Raw genomic sequence first — 14436 nt, 5'->3', positions numbered from 1 at the left:
GGCGGCCGGGAGGAGGGACGCGGCCGGCAGCTCCTCGGTTACGAGTCTTCTGCCCCCAGCACTCCGCTTATTATCAGCGAGATGCTTTTATTTTCGAGGCAGAGCGGAGGGTCCGGAATCCGGCGAGGATGCTGCGCGGCTCCCGGCGCGGGCAGGGCACGGCGCACGCTACGCTGCCGCGGAGCGGGGAATCGGCTCGATCCCGGCGATCCCAGAAGGAGAAGCTGCACGGATCCACTCGGTCAGACCAGCTCTTCAGCTCGCTCCCTCTTTTTAAACCATATCTCCTTGTTGGTGGTTTGGGTTTTATTATTATTATTATTGTTATTATTATTTTAAGTGTGATTTTTGTTGTTATTGCTGCTGCTGCTGCTCCAGTTAATCTGTCTCCCTCTCTCTCTCTCCGCGTCTTTTTGATCTTTCGCTCGCCTTGTGCTGGCTTGAACGCTGTGTTTTGTTTTGTTTGTTTGGCTTTTTTTGTTTTGGTTTGTTTTGCTTTTTTTAACGCGTCTGATGTTCTCTCTCGGATCCGCAGTAGAAGGTCTCGGGGAAGCGGCTCGCTCCTCGCTTATCTTCCTCTGATCTCCTCCTGCTAATTTTCCCCCCCTGCAAAATCACGACATTGTGGCACTTTCTACTGAAACTTTTATACAGGAGTTAAAACCACGTGGGAACTCCAACCTATAACAGAGACGCCATGGGTTCCTCACTATTTAGGAGATTAAGTTAAGTCTTTTGCCCCCTGGGCTATTACAGTAACTTCCTGATGTGGAAATATGAACTATGCTGTTTCTTTAACTCCCCCCGTCCCCTCCCCTCCCTCACGGTTCTTGCAAACACACCCACCGCACACCGACCCGCGTTCGTGTCCCGTGCCCCGGCAGGACGGACGCATCCCGAGTGCCAGCAGCCCGGACCCCCCCGCCCCGGCTTGGAGATGGATGCCCTCCATTCCCCTCCCCCCCTTCCCCCCCCCCCGGTGTTCCTTGCCTTTTAAACACTTGAAAGAAGAAGTCATTAGAAAGTTTACCGTCGGGTTAGCTTTGCGACGGGGCGGGTTTTTGTTTGTTTGTTTGAATGGGCCGGGTAATCGGGGCGGGTGCCGGGGATTGTGTGTGATCTCCGCAAGGCAGGAGGGACGCGGGCGCGGAGGCAGTGAGGGAGGGGGCACGGGGCGGCGGCCGGAGGGGCCGGGAGGGGAGATAACGGGAACGCCGCTCTCCCGCTGCCGTGGCTGAGAGCCGGCGGGAGTGCCGGCCCTGCCCTTGCCCTGGGAACGTTTTCACTGCGCTTCTTCGCGGTGCAGCCCCAGGGTTTGCGTGGGTCACCAAGGTGAGCAAGGGCACAGGACACGGTGATTTCCCTCCCTCCCCCCCCCCGCCAATCCCCTCGCAGGGATCAGAAGTTCCCACCCGGCTTCCCCCAACAGCCAAGCCCTGGGGCGTCCTCCCCGGGGGAGGACGGAGCTGGGGTGTCACCGCCGCGCCTCCTTGGCCTCGGCACCGGGACGTTAAAACGCGCCACCGGAGCTGCCCCCCCAGCTCCGTGCTGCTGCGGGGCAAGCCACTCAGGCACACATCACCGCGCAGCCACCCCGCGGGCCGGGCACCCGCGGTACGCAGCAGCAGCCTCGCCTCCAGAGAGCGCTGCCCCAACCCTGGGGCGGCTCCGAACGCACGCCGTGCCCGGCGGCCGCTGCGCGCTGGCCCGCGGCCCTGAGCGCCGCCGCCGCGGGGAAGCTTGGGCAGAGGGCGCCCCCTCTGGGCCGCGCCGGGAAGCGGCGGCGGGGCCGGGCGGGGTCACCGGGGAAGCGGGGCAGAGCGGGAGGCGCTGGAACCCGGAGCTGATTAACGGGCGGGGGCCGCGCCCGGGCGCACGGAGAAGCCGGAGGTTGCTGCCGGCCCGGTCGGAGCGTCTGGTCCCGCAGAGGCGGGGGCTGGGCTGGCCGCGGGAGGTGCACACTGCAGCTCTAACCCGGGCAAAGAAGGACCTTGGGCTGAGCTTCCTCCGGCCAGGTGCAGGCCCGGGCCACGGGGCCACCAGCTGTTCTGAGTCTTCTGTTTTCATTTATTTTTCTTTTTTTAACAAAAATATAACTTCAAGAATGAAAGCAAATCTCCAGACTTTCACCTCTTTCATTGGGCTAAACACTGGTTTTCGAGGGGCAGATGCAGGACACACAAATTCCAAGCATAACAGCAAAGAAGCCTCTTCTGCTCATTTCAGTTTTTAGAATAAAACTTCTCCTGTATCCCTGGACTGCACACACGTGAGCTCTGTTAGTTGTCACTAATACAAGCAATGAGGGAGCCTAAGAGGGTCAGCTGGAGGATCAGCTTCTTACTGTGGTTTAAGAATGGAAGGGACAAATGCTATTCTCATCATAAATATTTCCTTTCTTGTTCTGTGCTGCAAAAGGAAAGACAGTGCTGTGCTTCAAAATCACATTGCAATCCCAATCTGACTGTTCATGTTGGGTTTAATATAAACACAGTCTAATTGCATATACAGCATTGTAAAGCAAATCTGCAGTACCACTGGAGCTATCCTGATGGGAGATCTGAATTAGATACATTATTTCCTCCCTGCCAATAACAGGTTTTGAATGGAAATCCTGGAATGTAAAAAAAGAAATAATGCTAAAAATCCAATCACTCTGACATCCTGTGAGCTAATAAGAGCACGTGAATGAAACGAGCTTAGTACTTCACAGTAATTAATTTGACAGCAAAGAGCTAACAAGAAAACAGCAGGCAGAGCAGTGATGACTAGTTCATAGAGGTCACTGTCAAACAAGAAATAGGTGCAAACAGTCCCTCTCCCTTTGAAAACAACTATTTCACTGCCCCAGTGAGAATGAAATGCTGAAGAAGGAAAATATCACGGCTTTAGTGGGGATAACAAATCTGGGAAGGTACTATAAAACAAGGTGGAGGTTTTCTTTCTTACATACAGTGACAGTGATTTCTAATCATCCCTGTTACTCACTGCAGTGACATGTTTTGGCTTCCTCCCCCCCACCTCTATTTTTTTGTTAGCCAAATCCATTTTGCATATTCAAATGTTGGGAAGACTTATCTTCTGTAGCAATTACTAAGAAACTAATATACTAATAACCTCTACTGTTATTTAAAGTGTGTCCAACACAGCATTCTGGAGGCAGCTGTCACAAAATGGACTTTCTCTGGCTTCCTCCTAGAGAAGAACTTTATCAAAGCTTGCATGTTTTCAGGCAGAAGAGCCTACAGGGCGAGTGAGCAGGGTTGACAGGAAGAAATGTTCCATTTGATTTCTAATCTTGCTCAGGGAGCACAGCCTATTGATTGAGCCATAAAGCTCTGTTAATTTTAAGATCGCCTCAGCTTTCAGTTCTTTCCCTTGAACATAAACTTGTTGCTTACACATAGTGGCTGAACTCCAAGGGAAAGGGTAGCTTCACGCTCCCCCCATGCCACTCTCCTCCCCTCCTCCCCTCTATTCTATTTGTTCTGAGCTCATCTGTGTGAGGATACATTTTCACACACACCTTCTCAAACCGGCTGCTATTCATCTGCTTCAGGGTCATGCTTTTCGATACATTAAATGCAGGGGAAAACTGGGAAAGGAAATGGCTGGGATTTGTGCTTAATGGGCAAGCACAGGGTTAGCAAGAGAGCCCTGCTGTGAGAAGGTAAGGTGTCGGAGAGTATTTTTAGTAGACATATCAAGTCTCGTAACAGGAATCTGATGCTTATTAAAGCTATAGTATAATGAAATCAGTATAAATTGATGCCTCTAGCCTATGTAAATCAGCATGTTTCCAAGGCACCACACCGCTACAACTCTTCCTCTATAACCCAGATATTTGCTTATGCACGTTTTTCTCAGGGGGTGGCAGATGCAGGAGTCACGCGCTTGGAGAGGCCAGTCAGTGCAGCTCTGCACCTTCCTGCGCTGGTGGGAAGATCTAGAAACCCAGCACAGCACTGCACAAGGCAGCTCCCTCACTGCCCTGTGTTTCTATGATGCCCTCCAGGGGAACATAAACAATTTACACTAGCAAAGGATCTAGCCCCCTCACGTATTGCTAAAGCACCTTTTATGTTCTTAAACCATTAATAATATCCGTTAGGTAACCTTACTAATCCCTCTGAGGAAGGATTTTCTTTACTGTACTGATGGCTGAACTGAATAAAGCTTCATATATAAGAGGCCTGGTTTGCACTAGAAATGCTTCTCCTTCAATAACCAGCAAATACAAGTTTTACTAGCACAAGCATCTTTTTTTCTGCAAGCATTTCCAAATAAAATAGGCTGTACTGGCAAAAGCACTTTTTTTTTGCTCATATTGCTGTATATACATGGGGGATTTTTGCACATAGTGAAACGCAATCTGTTTTAAATGGCACTTCAGAAGAGCATTGCTATCCCACAGAAGTTTCAAGGCTAGACCTTGAAGTATATACTCCTGCCTTGTGTCTGAAAGAGCTTTTACAAGGTGGCCATTGTCATCTTGCTGGAAATACAGAGAACCTGAGACGCATGGTTACAGAGGCAGGCTGGGAGCAACGTGGTCTATCTGGAATTTGTATTCATGCCATTCTTTTGCTTCAGATGAAATTATGTATCCATAATCAGGCTGATTCCTCACTAAGCACAATGACTTTTTAAACAACTGCAACAAAAACAGTGGATATTTCAAAAGCACTGTAATTCTGTAGAAAGCAAAGTCCTGTTGAAAAGCAAGCAGGTGAATGTCATTCTGAATGACCTGGACATTTTCTGAACTGGCAAAGGTAGACCTAATTCATGAAAAAAAAAAAAAAAAACCAAAAAAAACGCCAAAAAAAAGCACTTAAAGGTTAATCTTGCTCCTTTGCTCCTGTCTGTGCTTCTTTAACTGAAAACCACCCCTTAATGAAGATTGATTCTCTCTAAGAAAAGGAGTCCTACACTGAAGACCACTTGGAAGAAGGAGGTATAGCAGGCAGAAACAAAGGACCTCATCAAACTGGGAACTCCTCATCTAAAGCAGGTACAAGAAGAATCTGGAAGACAAGTCACAGAGAAATAAATCAGAGCCCTCAACAGGTTTTGGAGAACACTTACTGAATGCCAGCTCCTGGCACAAGTGTCAGGCAGGATGGAAACATGGGGAGGCAGCAGTTAGAAGTTTACAGGGGTGTACCCAGAGCCTCAGCCCCCCACTCCCACTGCACCTGCTTTAATGCGGCTGTAGTCCTGCTCCCGTCAGCTCAGCTACCTGGTGGTGCCTCACGGCACCATGTTGGTGGATCAGTCCTCTTCAATGACACCTTCACACTCTAAAAAGGTTTGCATCCAAGCTCCCAGGTTCAGTGTGGAAAATGAAGTGCAGATGGATCTGGTGTGCCATGAAGGATGCAGTCAGGTACCTCGCCTCAGGCAGGTCTCCACACAAAGCAGTATATCCTTTGGCAAAGGGACCAAGTTCAGTGATCTGCTTTGATTTCCAAAGTAGAGGGATTGAACACCATTGATATGGGTAGGTACCCGGCGTGATATTCAAAAGGTATCCACTGCTTGTTGATGGCTCAGAAGTGCTTTTGTTTTCCTCGTACAGTCTGTCCTCTACATTCCAAAGCTGTAGCCTTATAACCAGGCAGTGACTTCCTCTGAAGTTGCTTGTATTGACCTAAATAGGTTGGGGCGGGTGAGGACACACAGACAACATGAAAAAGGTGTGCTGGTTGCCCAACAAAGAAGTGTCTGCTTTGTGGTGAGCACTTTTAACATATAAGCACTTTTAACATACTGTTAAAGAACATGATTTTCATGTTTGTTTAAGGTCACACCAAAAGTCTTGCAAAGTAGCAAAGTGAGTAAAAATAAAATCTGCATTTAAGTGGTAAACAAAATAGTTAAAACTTGACTTCTCGCAATTTGGATGCTGCTTACTGAGTCAATGTGTTTATAAGTCAGCTGGTGCATTTCTTCTACACATCCAGCTGTGACTGACACATCTAATAGATCAGGAAAATGAACAATAGGATGTCACAACGTCAAAACCAGCTGTCCTGAGAAAATCAGTGATTATCAGGGAGTGATGACAAGATAAAGAGGTTTCCCTTCAATTGTAAATGGAACTTAGAAGCAAAAAATGGCCGGTATCTTTGCAGTGTCACAGGAGAAATGAGGCACAGAAGTTCAAGTCATCTCATGATGGACAATCAGTAGCACTTGACAACTACCTGAACATAAACTACCTTCTCTTTTGGAAGTGTCTACACCTACTGGCTGTAGGACAGGCTGTGGTTAGACCTGTGCTTAGGCCTGAATTTCTCCCTCTTTACCCTATTTTCACTAGCTATAAGTTGAGGATGACACTGTCCAACCCTCTGTAAGTTGCTGTGAAATGGAAAAAAGCAGCATACAGGAATTCATCCACTTCATGGAGCTTGACACTAACAGCATGGTCTTGGTGCTGTATGACAAAAGTGATTTTCAATCTATTCATACTTAAATTTTGCAGGGTTCTGTTTTGGTTTTTTTTCCCCGTAAGTCTTTTGTTATATCAAACCAAAACTGTGGTGCTGTTTGCAAAAGAACATCAGAGCAGGTTTTTAGAGATGGTTGTGATGTGGTTGACTGATGCACTCACTGCTGTGGCCAGGTGGAAGCAACTCCTGTAACAGGACCAAGGTCCCCCAGTTTAAGCAAGGAGGATCTTCCAGTGAGGCACAGCATTGTCACAATTAGTGGAGCTCTACCAATTTACCGCAGCTGAGAGCTGGCCCACATGATTTACAATCATTTGCTCAGTGCTATTTAGCCATTCCAGGCCTCTAGCAAGTACATTCAGGCTGTGTGACCCTCCACGTTTGCTATATTCACATTAGCTGCAAGAAAGGTCCTTTGCTACTGCCTGTCAGTGATGTTCCAGTACTCCTATATCACATGAGAAGGTTAACAAAAATTTCCAAATCACCTTCTGCCCTGTCCAGGATTTATCACCAGTAAGTCAGCAATGCCTGTCCCCTTGCGAAGGAGTATCTTGAATGTGCTGTAGGATTAAAATGCAGCGGATTGCAAATGCTATACTTGGTGCTTGGTTAGACTTGAGTGCAAACATCTGCCATTTCTTCTAAAACACCTGAAAAGGCATGTACACTCTGACAGCCCAGGCTGTCCCCATGACTGAGATGTTCCCTCAAGGAGGTTTTAATATTGTGGGAGCTTTTCACTCCACAGGTTCAAGCAGGTCTTCTTCTTCTGCTATTTTCCTGCCATGATCTCCACAGAAGTGGGGCAGCTTATTAACAAAAAATAACCCTAAAGCTTCTCCACAGCCTTTTGCCATTTCTGAGTAATAGCATTGGCCCCTGACATTTATTGCTGTGGTTTAGATCCTTACCAAAAGCATTATTAAGAATAAATTATAGTATGTGGAAATATTACTGTGAAATACACCAGTATTATTATACAAGGATAAAATACCAAACCACTGCTCTGGAGACAGCAAGAGCAGGAGCACATGGATCATATTAAGCAGACTTTGGGTCTACCAAACCTACACAGGTACTGAAGTGTCAGAAGGGTGCCGAGCTACAACAGGAAAGTGCATTGTTCTAGGCTTGCAAGATGAGAGAAAGAGGGCCTAGGGGAGGCAAATGCATGAAAAATAAAAGGATGAACCCTTTTTTTTTCATTTTGGCTACTCCAGATGGGGTTTTCCTCTGTTTAAATGCTGAAGGACAGAAAGATTTTAAATTAAAATCTTAATAAATATAGCCCTGAGGCTAGTAACATTATTACATCCAAGATGATTACAGCAACTAAGCCACAAAAGAAATATATATTTATTTATTTGAAGTATAATAAGCCTCAGTATTTAGTCAGAAGGAGCCTAAGCAGCTAACTGACTTTCAAAATAGTGAATTTTCCATTCCGCTCTGCTGAAAGGATAAACACAGCACGCAGTTTGCAGGGCTAGGTTTCATTTCTGTACAAGATAGCATTATTACTGCTTAGACTATATACATGTATGTATAAAAATTATAATTGCTCAGATCATGTGCATGACGGTTGGTAGGAAAGAACCCCAAGTTTGCAATATGCAATAGGAGATATGGATAATTACTGATCTTTATTGTGAAAGAGCAATCTAAGTTCTCCCAGCTTGCTTGAGTGAGGCATATTCTATTGAGACATTTGCTTTTTTCAGTTGATCCTAGTCTCAACACGAGGTACTGCACTTCACTTGTGTAGAGCTGTTTTTTTAATTATGGGAACGCTTTAATGAAAGATACAGGAGAATGAAAGGATACAAAGAAAAGGATACAAGCTGATAAAGATGATTAAATCATAGAGCGACTGCAGAGTGGGTCATGAAGTGTTATAATCCCCAACTCCCCTCTGCTTTCTGCCTCAATGTGTTAATGCATCACACTTTAGTACAGTGACACTTTCAGCCCTAGGTGGAAATTCACACATGATGAAGAGGTGGAGGAGGATTTCCAGATGGTCAGACCTCAGGGAGTGCGAAAAGCTGGGGGGAGGAAGGGAGAAACTGCTGAAGGGAATCGGACTTTGGTCACATCAGTAATTTCCAGCTGAAAATGGAATATTAAAAAAAACCAACAAAAACCACAACAAACAATCACCAATGATCCCATACCAGAGCCAGGTGCATTCAGGTTTGGACATTATGTGTGATAAATCCTCACCAATGTTAATTGTGAAAGATCCCTTGGAAATATTGGTTTATTTATGTGCAACAGTGAAAGGTGTGAGCTTCATTTCCTTGGCCAAATTTCAGTGTGGGTACTAAAGCATCCCAATGCAGAACCAATTAGTTGTTTTATCCTGTTCAGCTCCTCTTTACTAAAGGTTATTGTAAAGTGGTACTTGCTCTGAATCATGCACAAGTTTTCCCTTCAGCAGAGGCTGTATTTGGCTGCTGCACATCCTTTGGGACCCTCATTTGCAGGGCCAACTCTACTAGAGCAGTGAAGGGCACAGAGACAGAGAAAATGCAAGGCTTGCAGCCAGTTGGTCCCATCATACCCCAAAACAGGCCCCACTTTCCCTTTAGGGGAGCATAAGGCAGCAGCTGCTATCACACAGCTGGACTTCTGCAAGAAGACCTCATTTACTGTGGCCTTTTGGGGGGAATGGGAAGGTAGTCATGGGCCAGAGTTCAAGAGGTCTGGTCCTTCAGGGTGAGAGGTCCTAGGGCTGTATAAAGAATTAGCAGTATATGGTACTTTGTATAGCCACAGCTCTTCCAGATGTCAGGGTTAGGGGAAATCTAAAATAATCAGTTATTTAGGCATCACAGTATCCTCACTGGGGGGGGGGAGGGGGAGGAGAAAAGACAGTCTCCAACTTATGACATAAAAAACCCCAAGCATTAGGTATGATGGCTCATGCTGCAGTTCTAAGGGCTATTGTTTCATTTTCTTAGGTGTTCCTTGTGTCAGAACATGTTTCCTACCACAAAATGGAGACTAGAAATGCCTATGGTAAGCAGTCACAATAGAAAGAATATTTTGTTTAATATCACCAGTATGATTGCATGCTATTTACATGGATAGCAACAAAGTGAACTGACCACAGCATGATGAACTATTTGGACAAATATCATGAGAAACAAGGCTGTCACACAGAGTTCCCAGTTTGGAGAAATGCTTGGTTTGTGTCCACTCCCTGTCACTCCCAGTACAACCCATATTGTGCATGCAGGTCAGGAAAAGCTCAAGGAGACAGAAGACACTGCTTTGCCTTATTCAATTTCTGCTAGTTCAACTACAAATTTGTAAAATCTGTGGTTTCCAATGATGCGAATTCCTCCTCCCATGTAACTTTATATGTTAAAATCACTTATGTCACAGCAAAATGCAAAGAAACCTTTGGCATCTGATGTGGTAGCGACTTCCATAATGATACATTCAAGACGCTCAGGTGTCTGTGACCAGCTCTAGTGGCAAGCCAAAAGCCTCTGAGCCTTGTAAATTCTGCAGCATCTATCTTGGACTTCAGTTGCTTACGATGACTAGATGAACATCTCTGACTTTCTTCCCTGAGGACTCAGTGCAGCAGGTGTTTTCAGTCTGCCCACCTTCCAGATCAGGTGTCCAAAGATGTAGCAATAAATACAATTTTTTTTCTTCCCTTATTCAAAAAGAGCTCAAGGTGGGTGGAGAGGATGGGTGTAGGCTATTTTTATTCATACCTTAATTTAGTCAGTAGTCCGATGGTTCATGAAAAGAAGAGCTGGGCTCAATCTGCTTCCTGGCCTGAAAGGAATCCAGGGAGCATCAGAGGCAGGTGAGGTCTTTTCAGGAGGAGCAGGCTATGGAGTGGACAGGAGCACTCTTTAAGCTTCCAGTTAAGTCAGTGCACAACCAAAGGGAACTCAATCCCACAGCTTTCTAAGTAGACAGCTCAGAAAGCCACAAGGTTGGGCCTCCCTGCTTCCCACCTTGCTAGCTAAAATATTTGGAACTACCCAATTCATGTGGTACCAGCTTTAAGAGGAGAGAGGCAGTCCCCTCCCTGGCACAGAGCATACTCTGGCAAATGCACTCTGCTGGGAAAGGAGATAGACACATTCCCTGGGGCAGAAGGGAATTGAGCCATGTGAAATTCCCCATGCTTGGCCCTAGCCTTTTGAGCAGTGAGCATAGTGTATACAAAACACTGCCGCACTGCCAACCATCCTGCTTTTCCCTTGCAGAAACGGACCCATGCTCTGTTCCTGGAAGAAAGCCGAGAGAGGGCCTAAATTGTGAAGCCTGAGGGATCCTCAGCCCCCAGGGCAAGGTAGATTTAAGAGGCTGTGTTCCCCATTGGTTGCTTAGGCAGTGAAGCAGCCTTTTGACTTTTGGCATCTGCCATTTTGATGTAGTGCAGGGTGCAGGAAGCTTTACCACGAAAGGCAAATATCTGGAATTCATGGTGGCTGCCAACAAGAGGCATTGCAACACTGACAGTGATGCCCAAGACTTTTTGTAAGTCTGCTTTCCCCAAGCTGAAACATCGCTGCCGTTGCCATGCTAGCAGTCCACAAAGCAATAGCAGATGGAGCTCCCCCAAGAGTCCAAACCACTGTGATAAATGCTGTACAGATCCAGATCTGCCCAAAGAGTAGGCATTACAGAAGAGATGACAGATCATGATTTAGAGTAGCCAAGTGACTCTTCCCCCTCTGTAAATGAGAAAGCACAAACTTGCAGGATTGAGCCAGTAGCGAGACTTGTCTTGCTGTAACTTATCTTCTGTCTAGGAAACAGGACTGAATTTGTTTAACAATAGCTGTTAACAATAAAAGAATACAGGTGTAAGTAAAGGTGGATTTAGGCAAGGCAAACACATGATTCTGTATGTATTAAGACATGAAAGTAAGCAAAAGATTGGTAGCAGTCAACGGAGATGGTTCTTACAACAGAAGTGGTAGAGCTAAATGAATAGAAAAGTAAAAGCATAGAAGCAGAGTACTTGCCTGTAACATGGCTGCTGCTGTGAACTATTACAGACCTGTAACAAGGAAGGAGTAAACAAGTTGTCATCGTCATGGCTGGGATGTTTTGCTATTTAGCAGAGACCACCTGCTACACAGCAGAGAAAATTTCATCTCACTATGGACTTCTAGGCTTTAGAGATTATATTCTAGTTTTGGGCTTCCGACAAAAATACATGCAAAAGGCCTTCCTAGCAGGAAATGCTTAGCACCTTTAACTGGGAAGCCGAAATTAGCAATCTTGCTAAAATACCTTTCCTACTCTCACCCCTTGGGTTAGCTCCCAAAAAAAAGAGGAACTGCAAAGGAGCCTGTGACAACTGAAAGGGAGAATCTGCCGGCAGCAGAGGGAAGCAGGGGCTGTTCCATGCATGTGTCACTTGCTGCAGCCTGTCTGGGGTGATGGTGTTGTCAGCAGGAAAGGGTTACCAGAAGAGGTGTGGCTGCTTGGAAACAGGCCTTGATGCTGCAGAGCTTTTCACCTTTCGCTTCCCTAGCTATGAGCCCATTCCAATTTCTACATTTAGGATAGGCCTTCATCAACTTGTTTAACCCAAAGTCATGGGTTTTTGTTGGTTTGGTTTGGGGTTTTTTTGAGGAAGGAAGGAAAAGAACAGAAAGTAAAGAATGCATCCCTTTATAATAGATTCACATTTCAAATAGTCCAAACCTATTTAATACTTTGGACTTCATCAATTTTTTGCCTCATGGGGAAAACTGTTTCCCTGGAACTTACATCCCTATTCCTTTCCAAAAAAAAGAAGAACAAAAGATAAGTTTTAACTTGGTGTTGATGCAATATTCACCCCACCCAGAACCAACTTTGAAAGCTCATGTAAAAAACATGAAGAGTAATTTTTACTTAGCTCTTGTTATGAACAATTCAGAGATAAGAAACAAGGCAAGACACGTCTCAGCTGCAAGTGTGAACATGATCTCAACACTGCAACATTCTCCTTGCCTGGCTAGAGATGGGCTGGCAGCATGAGGTATATGAAGGTAGGTTACAGGTGACAAGAATCTAAAAAGCCTATTATTAAACTAGGTGTAAGCACTCTTGAAACTTCATTAGGGACAGGGAATTCAGCCCTAGACATTGCATCTGCTTGATTATTCACTAGAAATTAACATTAAACAAACACTGTAAACTTGAAACCAAATTGGAGAGGATTCAGATGCAGCTCTTCCTTCCCTCTGATGGGGCAATGGGTGGAAAGCAGTCTGTATCATGCACACGCTTTCCTCTTTCAGGAGACAATCAATATCATCAGAAGTTTTCACCAGGTACAGAGGACAGGTCATTTGCTGTCCTGCAACTGCAACTACAGAAGAGGCACAAACTGCACAACTGCAACAAAGGTGCATTTGAACACTGACCCATTTTTGTTCATCTGCCATGGGGGACATGTGGAAACATTGTGGTTTGATGGATTTGATTAAAAATATGCTAATGAATAAAGAAAATTAAGTGCATCCCTTGGGCTCCTGGCAAGCTGCCAAGACAGACACTGGGACCACCAACAGGGGGTCCTTATGCTTCAGCTTTTGCAATCCTTTGGATTCCTACAGCAGAGGATGGTGACCCAGCGGAAGTGGGGCTCAAAGTTGAGTGTTTTGCATGTCCTGTCTCCACTCCTCTCCAAATGCCACAATATTTTAACATTTGTGCCCCAGGTGCTGGAATCAGCAAGCACAAGAACATCTTTGTTTTCATTGAGAAAATACTTTTACCATTATTGTTGAAGAAAGCAAGCTTCCAAACATGAAACAAGTGTACTCAAAAGGCTTGGAAACAAAAAGACTGTGAAAGAGAACTCCAACTTCATTTTCTAAAGCATCTCATTATTTCTAAACCAAATGTAGTTTTGGAGGCCTGACTTATGGTTTTCAAGCTCCTGAGGCAAAGCTGCAAATGTGGCCTTTATTCCCACGCAGGAGAAGCTCTGCTTACCCTCCTCCCTCCATACTGTTCAGGGAGGGGAATGGGGAAGTGGGGGAAAAAAAAAAAAAAAAAAAAAAAAAGGCAAATCAAAATAAGTCAAACAGGCACCGTGCTAGCCCTCTGCTCCACAACTGTTTGCTGCACTACCGTCATTCCTCAAATGGATTTACTGAAGCTACCACATAAAAAAGAGCTCTAACCCGGCTGCAGGAATGGTTGGATCACATTATCTATGTTCCTCAGGTAGGAAACAGCTTTTGTTAGCAGAGTCTGAAGGTTCCAGCTCTACTAGTGCTCATAAATCTTACTGTGGGAACTTGTACTTTCCATAGTCTGAATCACTTCCTGTTGTCCTGCAGTCACCGGAGCTGAAACAGGAGCAGCTGACTGTAGCTGGGAACACAAGTGCTTGTCATTCAGTGGCACTGCTCAGTACCAAGTTGGAATACAGTCACCAGTATTGAAAGGAAAGGAGGGCTCATGTGTAGTTACGCTGTCTGAACTCAAGTAGAACTAGGATTATTTGAAACCCTAGGAGTAAAGATGAACATCCAAGGACAAAGATCTAAGCAGGCCTATAAGATGATGAAAACAGAGACTACAGAAAGAGATTCTTCTACATTTGACCAGGGCACTAACTGTTATAGCTGTACTTAAAACTAAACACCTAATTCACCCTGCAGGCAACCTAGTAGGTTTTTGTTTTCATAGCTCCACCTTCCAAGCAGGAAACAAACTTTTAACTTCTGATTTCTGAATCAGTCATTCTGGGCAAGGATACTTTGGTCAGGGAGGTCTTTGTCTGGCCAGGATCATCTCTCTCAAGTTCTCATCAGCCCTTACAAAACTTGAAGAGCCAGCCAGCCTGCAGATTTGCTCCCAAAAGTTAATCTTGGGCAACATTGCCATGATGGATTTCATTTAGAAGCAAGCAAGTTTGGCTAATTTTTTTTTTTTTTTAGCTAACTACCCCTTAGCCCAGTCCACAGTTGCTTTCCTTGTTTACACATACAAA

Source organism: Psittacula echo (genome assembly GCF_963264785.1).
Source record: "Psittacula echo genome assembly, chromosome: 6".
In the NCBI taxonomy this organism is placed as follows: domain Eukaryota; kingdom Metazoa; phylum Chordata; class Aves; order Psittaciformes; family Psittacidae; genus Psittacula; species Psittacula echo.
Note: the sequence above shows the minus strand (reverse complement) of the source record.